The 10,938-nt window shown below is 41.1% G+C and overlaps 1 long non-coding RNA gene across 1 annotated transcript; it reads right to left on the bottom strand.

Moving 5' to 3' along the window:
- Positions 1–846: 846 nt before the first annotated feature.
- Positions 847–10,476, bottom strand: LOC311208433. The gene is made up of 4 exons (XR_014618339.1): positions 10,371–10,476; positions 6,535–6,652; positions 3,045–3,425; positions 847–2,405 (listed from the first exon to the last, which is right to left on the bottom strand). It is a non-coding gene; the product is annotated as an uncharacterized lncRNA (long non-coding RNA).
- Between the last annotated feature and the right edge of the window lie 462 nt (positions 10,477–10,938).

The raw sequence follows: 10,938 nt of genomic DNA, 5'->3' as shown, positions 1-10,938 counted from the left end.
TTACAGCTACACATATTAAGGCCCTGTAATAATAGTTTACAAACAGGAATCATGTGTTTTGCTTTGTGGTTATAATAATCAGTGGTATTTGGGAACAGTTCTACCATCACAGAAACTCATTGCTGCAGCCTAGAAAATCCTTGTTTTTTCTGACATGAATCAAAGAAGGGCTGCTAAGCATGACTGCTGGGCAAAAGATATGGCCGTAGTCCATTGAACAATAGGCAAAGTAGGTACATGGAAATCCAAAAGTAATAATACAGCACTTTGGGAATAAATACTGTTGTGTGTGACACCAGTGGGGACAAAATGTTAGTGCAAAATGTGTAAATAATACTGTGAGCAACACTAGGGGATAAGCATCTGTACTTACAACACTCCTTACAATTACTAATGCCATACTCAGCAATTCTGTATTAAAATTGGTATTTGTTATTTAACACGTTTCTGGGACTGATTTATGATTTGATTCCAACTCCTAAATGAATTGCAATTATTCTGGCAGTTATTAATTGTGTAAATTGATGTGCTGCAGTTTATCTCATAGTATCCAATCTGTTTTTTATGGCTGCTATTTTATTGCTGTGTGATTGCTCTAGGATTGGCTATGCTTGCCAATACTTAGCAGTTAAAAACATGTTTTAATATATTTGTTGGCTTAAATATAAGGTTGGAGGCAGGGCTTGTTTCATTTATAATCTGCGGGTTTTTCCTCTTCATCTTCCTAAGTTTGTTCTATTACTTTCTAATCTGGTTGCTACAAGTCTGTGGTATATTGATCTGTTTCATACAAAAGGAATAATAATAATTTTCCCTGAATATGTCACAACAATTAGTGATGCATCTTCCTTTTAGGCAAGAAGAAAGAATCCAAGGAGAAACAGTGCTCCCCAGTGAGGGGGAGAAGTGTCACAGGGGCAACATCACAGCACTGTTATGAGCATCTCAGCCTAATGGGGTCGGTGGACAGGAAGACCATGGCCTTTGCTAACACTGTGACCTTTTCCTTTGAATCTCTTTTTCCTGGAGGGATGCCTCCTCTGGGGAGGACAGCAGTCAGAGCCAGAATCAATATCAGGGATCAAGGAAAACATGGGAAAATGGGGGTATTCCTAGTCTGTCTCCAGCAGAGTGAGAAGAATGAGGCTAGCTGCCCAGCTCAAGGTCAGACACTCTTTAGGAGAACATTAGAGGGCTAATATCTGAAGGGGAAAAAGACCTTTTTTAAGCAAAGGGCATTAAACCAAACAGAATACATTTACATTGGCAATTAGAAAAATTTTCTAATTGTCAAAGCAATGGCAATCTACAACCAGTAGGAGTAACAGGAGGAAGAAAACTACCTGGCTGTAAAGCGGAGCTGGAGCAGAAAATCACAAATCTTTCTGGGCATTGTGCCCGTCATAGAGCACGGACTCAATAGCTTGTTCACATTGCTCTGTGAAGTTCACCCAGGGTGCCACGAGGCTGAGTGGCCGTCTGTGTTTCTCAACGATAGGATCCTTACCAGTAACTGCATGCTAACTGGTGGATATTCTTTGAAGAAATAGGTGGGTGAGCCTACTGCATAGGGTCCTCCCAGAGCAGGCTTACCATGAGGCATGACGAGGTCCTGGTACTTTGTACAGTTTCCAGCTATTCTCCTTGGTCTTGTGGTGACAATGTCTGGCAGAAAGAATCACTCAGATCTCACCTTGCACAGATCTTGGGCCTTGCCAATGGGTTCTGGCATTTCCTGCTCAGGCTCAGACTGAACTAAGCCTGAGCTGAGGCTGAGAAGATCTGGCCATCAAGTGCTGGAGATCTTCATCTTCACTGCAACCCTGGGAACACTCTAGCAGGTGCTAGACACAGTCTGTGAGCCCCAATCCTTTGTGAGCTTCTCAGTGGTTGGTTATTGTGAGCTGATGCTTTGGGTCCTGCTGGTTTCCATGTACTTCCCAGTCTAACGTCTCTGAAGTTAGCGTGTTCAGCAAAGCACATAAACGGCCTTGGACTTCACTGAAGTATGAAAAACTTCAGTCTAGACTTCTGCAATGCTCATAAAGTGTTGCTTTACCCCTGTGTCTCCACCCCAGTCATCAGCCAAAAATTACGTGGGAAACAGGAGCCTGACATCAAGGTAGAGTGTTCGGTGATTCCTTTATTATTTGGGGTGTGCTAAGGCTTTGATCATGAAGCCTCACAGGTTTGAAATGCCAAAAAAGAAGAACATGCTATGTTCATAAGGTTGCAGAGTTTCCATAATATCTGCTCTCTGGAGCTGTGTGGAAATCCTGCTAAGCCACACGAATGCTTTCCAGATCTTATGCTGCATGCAAACATCCTCAAGGCTGTAATGTAGGGTTTGGCTTATAGCCAAGATTATTTCCAATAATAATAAGCTGATTGATTACTGCCATCAACTGCAAGGAATGACAAAGAAAGAAAAATATATTTCAACTATTTAAGTAATGAAAGGAAAGAAAGTGAATAAACTTTTCCATTCTGGGATCAAAATATGGGTTAGGACAGTTCTGAAAACCCAAGTGTGGAAAATTCTAGGTTCAGACACTGAAAATATGTTTAAAAAATCTAAAGTCACTGTTTAAAATTTGATAGGAAAAGTGGACATAGTCTTAGTGGCTCAGAAACATGGAACATGCCTGTGACATAGTGATCTGCAGCAGCACTTTAGGTATTTTTTTATCTCACGCTGTTCTGGGGTCTGCACTAGGCCTGAACATGTCCTGTGTGATCCTTTGGTCTCAGAGTAGGTTACTGCAGTAGTTTTTTTTTTTTTTTTTTTAACCTCAGGACATACAAACTTCAACCTACTAACTTTGTCATATAAAGATTTTCCTGATATATATGAATTCCTCATTGCACATATCAAAAACTGATCGTGACTGGAGTGTCAATAAGCAGTAAGTGAGAATGCTCTTTCATTTTGATAGTGCCGGGCATGCTTTTGCTTCCCTGCATGTATGCTTTTTGTAACAGGATGAAATGGGTAGGACTCTTGTGCTATGCTGAAAGACAAGAAAACATGAGAATATTTGTACCTTGTTGATCCAACGTGGTGCAGAATAGCATTTCAGTCTCAAATAGGCTCACGCTCTTTGTCTTGAGCTAAGGCAGACTCGTGAAAGGAACACTGGCATCGCAGAAATGACTCCCACCAGCTTGAGCTGCCTAGGAAACACAGGCTGAGGAACAGATTACAGAAAGAGCAAGAGACAAAAAAGGGAATTTGAAATGTCTGGAGGAAAGAATATGAAGAGGAAAATATGCCCTCTTCTGCTGAAGGCTTAATTGAGTTTGGCCTGAACTTTCTGGCTTGAGGAACTTTGGATCCTGTTACCCAAATGCCTCGTCACTTGTGTTGACTCCAGGAAAGCTTGTCCAGTTGTAGGGCACTGTCCTGTCCACTGCTGATTGCCTGTCTTGATTAAAAAAAAAAAAAAAAAAAGTGAAGGCTGTTTCAGGGGTGAACTTAAACACTTCTGTGATCAAGGTGGTGAAGTGAGCGTGGCTACAATGAGGGAAGACTGCAAATCATGAAGGAGGATGGTAGCAAGGATGAACTTGGTCATCCTGACTTAGTTCTTTGGGAGATGGATTAGTTTGTCTGAGGATGGAGAATGTGAGGGTATTTGGAGGGGAAATAGGCAGCAAGAGGAACGAGCCCATGTATAAAGGTGGAGCCAGATTCTTCTGAGAGGAGCACAGTGACAGGACAAGAGGCAGCAAGAACAGGTCGCAATGATAAAAACTCTTAGTTATTAGGATTATTTTTTTTTTCTCATTCTGAGGGTAGTGCAGCAGTGGAACAGCTGCCCAGAGAGTTTGTAGGTTCTTTAACCTTGGAGAGCCCCAAATCTTGACTGGATGAGGCCCTGAACAAATGTGACCTAAGCAGGCAAGTGGTTGTCCCCAGATAACCTGCAGAGGTCCCTTCCAGCATGGGTTATTCTGTGATTCTGAGCCAGATCCTACAGCTGGTGATGAAAGGACCATGGCTATCGTGCTTGAGGATGGGGCAGTGTGAGCCTCTGACTCATGACTGGAGTCACTGAAGAATTCAGTGCATTTCATGACTGTACGTTAAATTTTACACGGAGTCTGAAAGCTGCAAACTTGTTGACTCTTCAAGGCAAGGAATGATTTGCTGACTCATATCACTAATAAATGCTGGTATATTTATCCTGCCCAGTACTGGTACCTGATCCCTTTGACACTTTCATGATGCTTTGGACCAGAGTCAGAGATTAGTTCCCTTGAAAACTGCTTTTCCAGACAAGCTCTGACCCAGACTCTCAAATCTCCCATTCCCTAGCTGAACCTTGGCATGCAAGGGAAAACTTCAAGCAGATGGCAGCCAGGTGGATCAAAGTGACTGCTCTGGGCTACAGCCTGCTCTTGAGGGAAGAGCTGGGCACAACGTTGTCTGTTGGTTCTTCATTGCAATGGTAGGCTCTAGGCTGTAGTGGATGAGCTGCTGGATTGCTGTTTACATCAATATTCTCTGCTGGAGTGCAAAATAAGGGTCAGCTCTGGTATTTCATCAGCTTTATATGGGAACATAGTCACTGATGCCCACTGTTCATACTGTGTTGTGACTGGGACTCTGGTGTGTTACACAGCGTTTCAAAATTGAGAGCAGCAGCTTCAAGTGTTAAGTTTAGTTGTAGAGGTGTTTTGTTAGCCATAAAACATACATACAACAGCTTCCTATAACTAAAGAATAAGAAGTAGATGTCTCATTAGCTATTTGGGCAAGTGCCACTAGCAGTGGGGGCAAACGTACCTGGATTTGGACAAAAGTCCATATCTCAGTTGTACTCTAAATACAGCATTTCATGAGGTTTTATTTGTCCTTTCTGTGATTCTGTGAATCACTGTATGACTTGATAACTTAGAAAGAGGCTTGGAGGTAGTAACAACAGCACCTCAAATCGCTGCAGCAGCTGCTTGTATGTTTGTGCCCCCAAAACACTTTTTTTTTGGTCTTGGCATGAACAAGTGCATGTGTGTGCAGTGCTTGCAGACTGTTTGATTACCCCTGTTGTGCACAGCCTGGCAGAGGCACGGTGTTTCCTACACGAACTGCCATCTCTCCCAGCTTGCGAGTGAAAGGCTAAACATTAAGCAGAGACTAATGAGATTCCAGTTCTGCAGCACATTTTATTTTTCAGCAGTTTGTGTTCTGCCATATATCCAACACTGTCTCCCAAGGGAAAAAGCAACATAATTAACATGGGATAGATTTGCTTCAATGTTCTCTGTTTCTTTCCATTACTGTATTCGTCAGAGGAACTATTTAGAGAGAAGGCTTTTCATAGCATTATGTTTGGTCCAAGTTTGTTTTCTGTTGATTTTTTTTTTAAGGAAGCGCTATTTTAGAGGATATATTTTCAGAAGCTATTGGATTTCAGCCATTTTGGATATATGGTGAGACGGGAAGAGACCAGGCACAGGCCACCAGCAGCTGGGGGTCAGCACAGCACCTGTGTGAAAGGTAGTCAGGGTGCTAGGGGAGGCAGCGGCATCCTTGTCTGCCCAACCGCAGCATCCTTGTGTGCCCAGCAGCGGTCACAAAATTTTCCACTGGACTGGGACCCACCAAGGGTAACTGCTCTCATCAGGGACCAGCACCAGCTCTTCCCCAGTGGAAGAAATGACAACATCTATCTCAAGACTTGTCTTTTTAACACCAGCAATTTAATTTCTTCCTCTTAAAAAAAAATAAATTTGATTCGAAGCCCTAACTTTCAGCCGGTTTTCCATAAGCATATTAATTCTTTGAGAAGTAATTCAATTTTTCAAGTTGCTATTTAGTCTAATTAATTTTCCTCCTCATCAAACGTACTTTCCCAGATGATGGGGAGGTTCTCTTCTGGAAGAAGAAGGTTCTTTTCTGACACAGAAAAGGTTTTAAATCAAGACTTCCAAAGTGTGTGGTGATCTAGGGGTCCTCAATATTTCAAGCAATAAGTTTGAAATGTTATAAAGTGACAGAAAATGCTGTGTACCTGTCCCCTGATCCCTGATGCTATTTATTTGAGGTATCCTAAATTGGCATGCAAGATCACTCATTTTTGGCCCAAACCTTATTTCTTACATTCAAAAACCTTGTTCACAAAATTCTGCCCCAGATCAGAAGGTTGCCAAGGTGCCAAGTATGAGGTTTAAAACAAACAAATAAATAAATACTTGGATCTTTCAAATTGCTTCCTGCTTTCTGAACTGTCATGGTTCATGTTTTCAAGCATAATCGCATGGAAATCTAATCGTTCCTGTATTTTGAAGAGTGAAGACTTCTTGCCTGCCTCCCTACTGAACTAACCTACTAGGGTAAGGAGGTAAAACACTGCTCCACTGCGGGAGCTTGCCCAAGTGGGATATATCTGCATTAATTCAGCCCAGGCCTGAGCACAGAGCCTGGGTCCTGTGCTTACCTTGACTCTCTACATCCAAACTAATACCAACAAGCCACTGTACAGGCAAGTTTTCAGATCTTCCTCTGTATTTGTCTAATCTTCTCCTTCCTACCTTTCTGCACAGCGTCTCCAGTGGTCACAGGTGTGGTTCCGTTGTGCCTAACTGCTGCTCTTTGCCAAACCATTCTTGCAGGCTCCATCAGCTGCCTCAGCATCCTGTTGTACGGGAACTGGGGGAGGTAAGTGCCACACTTCACATATAAGGTACAAATCATGTTATTTGTGTGATCTCCTGGTTTATATATTCCGTATATTTCCTTATTTTAGATTTACTACTTACTCTTGCTATAAACCAAGGGTGTTAGTGCATACTTCCTCTCTTCCTAGGCCTGAACACCCAAAGGCGCAGTGAGTTTTTACCAAGCATTTCTTAAAGAACGACTCAGTATGAGAAACCCTCTCACAAAACCCACACAAATCCCTGTAGTCAGCCCTGCCAATTCACTGCAGACTGCAAACAGCTATAGACAGGATTCCAAACAGTTAATTTCAAATAGCTCATTTTCTCTCATCTCTGCACAAATTCCTGTCATGTTGCATTACATGTAAACAACTCAGAAACTTAATGACATGCCTTTCAGTCAAAAACTGGTATGTTTTTTCAGTCTGAGCAGATTAATTGCAGTTTGTAACAATATAGACTGATGCAGTCTGATTAGGGTTTCTATTGCTCTTTGAGATAAAATATTTTATGTGAATGTAAAGCCAAGATTTCTGCTGGCACGACTTTATTGACTTCTGCGGGAAAATAAAATACCCATGTAAAATCCATAATACGTTATTGTTTGTGAGCTGTTACAGTAAAGAAATGTTATAAGCTTCTGTAAATTAGATGTTAGATCAGATTCCAGTCCCTGTGGAAATGGTGCTGTCAATGAAGTTAGGCAACAGGAATATTTTACTGTGGAAGAGACACTTTTGAATGAATCTTTTAGCATTTGATGGCTTTGGAGGTGTTTTGTACTTCCGTTTTTCACTGACTTTGTCTTCTTCCCGAATATGTTACTCTTAAAACTGATAATCAGTCTCTTAAGTTTCATTCCTCTGCACTTCTAGAGTTGTTCTATTCTTAGTACTGCCATTGCTTGTGTTTTGTAGCAATCCTGTAGAAAGCTTAGGAGCTCTGCAACACAAATCCCACTATTTGCCAATAGGATTAATGTGAGGAACACCACAAAGCTTCTTTGAATACATTCCTCACTGAATAATACATGTATGTCCCTCAAAGCTTTAGGATGAGATTTTCCTCTTCCTTTTTTGTCTCCTATTCCTTTTTTCTTTCCTCTCTTTCCCTTCCTCTGTAGTTTTTTAAGGCAAAACATAGCAGAAAAGAAATTCAAGTGGATAAATACGCATAGTTTGATTGTGGTTTGGGTTTTTTTGGGGGGGGAGAGGAGGAGTGGGAAATCTCTCTGAGGAGACATATTAATGCGTAGCTTCTTGGCTCAGTCTCTCCCTTCGAAATGTTTTTGTTTTGTTTGTCTTTTGTTATGTAAGAAAAAATAAGAAATAAAAAAATCTCAAGTTGCTCTTTGTTTTTCCAGTTTGAAGAATGCCATGACTAGGGGTGATCACTGCTCAGAGAGGTCAGAAGTATTTTGCGATGTTTTGAATCCCATATGACTGTACCAGGGGGCTGAAGTTTTTTGGTGAGTATGTGGGCTTGCCAAAGTAATTCCACCCTGTCCATGCTGCTGGACTAAAAATGAAAGTCACAAATATCCTACAAAAACTGCCAATGTCTGGTTATTTTGCCCCATTATCAGGATTCCAACAGAATTTCACTTTGCAGGGCTAGCGCATTTTATAGAACAGAAGACATTTTAAATATATTTGCAATATTACATTTCAGTACTATAATACTGCCTGACAACAGGGACCAAAGCAAAAGTACTAGACAGAAAAGTACAAGCTGCTGCACTTTGAACTAAAGCTGTGCATGTTGGCACAGGGGAGCATGTGCTTCACATCACCAGTGGGACGTTTTACATATAGGTCACGTTAAACCAGTCTGCAGAATTGGAGGTGTTTAAAACAGCATTGTAAAATCCTGAAACTGTAAAAATTAGGGGAAAAAATACACTATTAAAATATAGAATCGTCAGTTTATTATCTTTCAAAATCCTTTCCAATATAAGTAGATTCTTTAATCCTGTCCATTTCTATAAGATATCCTGTTTATTTTCAATACTCACTCTGAGCGGGTAGAAATTATATTTTTTTGTTTGAAAGGTTTTGAAAGAAGCTGTTTCCACACTGCACATAATAGCGTGGTTGGAAGGACAATTACTGCAAATTCTTCCATTTCTGGGTGTGAAGATCCCCAAAGGCAGCATGAACTGCTATTGATCTCCATGTGGTTTGTCACTTGAGGGTTGGGTTGGCTTTTTGATTTTTCCAGCCTATCTTCTGTAAACCATCACTCCTTAGGCAAGTACATTGAGTTTCTATCTTAGATTGCGTGCTTGCACATAGCTTTTCTTACTATGAACAACTTCAGATGAATTATTACTTAATTGTTCAATAATTTTATGCAATTGTAGGACCAATTAATTTCTCTTTGGGTGACTTTAATTACTTTGAGTGATGAATATTGAGGCATAGTACAATATGTTCCTCCCATGAGAATGTTCAGCTGTTCTGAAGTCAGAGGTTGTTAGGAATATAACAAAGCATTTCACAGAATCGGGTTTTCATAAAAATTAAAAAAAAAAAAAGAAACAAAACACACAAAACACATCCAAAAAACACCCCTCATAAAGACTTTTTAAAGGGAAACACCAATGTCAGTTGAATATCACTGATCATTTGGGCAGGTGGATAAAGTCAATACTTTTACAACTGTGGTAGGCAGATCATGAGGGAACTGGTACTACTGGAAGAAAAAGTGACTTTATTTTCCCTAACTAAGCTTTCCCAAAGCAATGTGGGTTAACAGGTCATGAGGTAACTGCATGTGCAAAAAAAAAAAAAAAAAAAAAAGATAGCCTAAATAAGAAAATAATGGAAATCAACACTAAGGAGGGTTTTTAAAGCAACTGTGGTCCTTTTCAAATTTGCCAGTTAAGAACTGTTCCCAGTAGTATAAGCCAGATTCAACTAGAACGTTTATTTTTTGCAATCGGTAGTTGTAAGTACCAGTAACTCTGAAAACAAGAGGTTGTATTTTCTTCTTCAAATTGTTTTGTCTACTGAATGGGAAGTGGATTGTTAGTATACTGAGCACAGGGACCTCCATCTCTGGCCTGTCCATCGCTTCCAACAGTGGTTGCCAAAGGCTGTGGTCACCTGATCACCAAATATAGTCCTACATGAAGTACCCACAAGTGCATGTCTGCACTGTGAAATCCCCAAGGGTGGGCAGCACTCAAGGCTGTCATCAGCAATCAGTCCTTTAGGACTTCTTCAGGTGAGTACTTCAGACACAGTGAGGACAGGCATGGATTGCTATTCCAATAAATATGAGAGGGATCTGTTTGGAACAGTTGGTTTTGTACCCTCAAGGCAGAAGACAAAGAAAGAGAAGGGAAAAAAAACAGGAGTAAATGGTTTTCTGTACTGATTCACAGGTCTGCTTACCATCAAATTTAGCATTATGGTGGTGACATGGACTTGTTACAGCTAGAAGCAAAGAATACAGAAAATAATGGATTTTGACTATAAAGCTTGAAATTCTCACAGGTTTAGTGTTTTGAGTAAGGCGATGATCCAAAGCCTATAAAGGCAGAAGAAAAACAGCCTTTGGCTTCAGTGGGCATTGCGTCAGGCCTTCACATGACTAGCTATCAGCAGACTTCATTCTGTATAATTCTGTATGAAAGAAGTGTTAGTTCTCTGGCATACAGTCAGCCGAGGAGGAATAAGATGCTCCGTGTGTTTGCAACTTACCCTTCTGGCGAGCAGACATCCTCAGCACTGAAAGCAACAGAGATGTTCCCTCACAGCCGGTGGAAAGGCACCTAGCTGTGCTCGGCAACTGTTCCTTCCCGCTAAGTCATCACAAGAGAGAGAATTAGCAGAGACCTCGTTGTCACATACCCAAATCTGAATGCTGGGTTATATTTAAACAAGCACAGGAAAGAGTCGAGAGACTCCATGACCCCGGTGAACTGGGGATCAGTTGTTCTAAACTGGAAGGCAAATGTCAGACGATCAGATTACAAGTGTCTACCAGCGTGTTTTCCCTGTGCGGTGGGTCAGCTGGAGTTCAGGCCCTGCAAATACTGAGGAGGTGGTTCCAGAGCAGTAAGCACTTGAGCAATTGTTAACACCGGTGGTCTGAACTTGGGCAGGATTTCATAACATGTCTGCAAGCCAAAAGCTTCTTCGACTGCTAATTTAATAAAGAAGAGCGAACCACTGGGTAAGTCCCTTGAAGATAGACTAAATCAGGCTAATTTGTTATATAATCCCTTTTTAATGTGAAGAATTAAGGTGACGGCAAGATGACTGTGTT

Source organism: Netta rufina, assembly GCF_964035555.1.
Source record: "Netta rufina genome assembly, chromosome: 3".
Classification (NCBI taxonomy): Eukaryota; Metazoa; Chordata; class Aves; order Anseriformes; family Anatidae; genus Netta; species Netta rufina.
The sequence above is the reverse complement of the archived record's forward strand: the minus strand, read 5'-3'. Positions and strand labels throughout refer to the sequence as shown.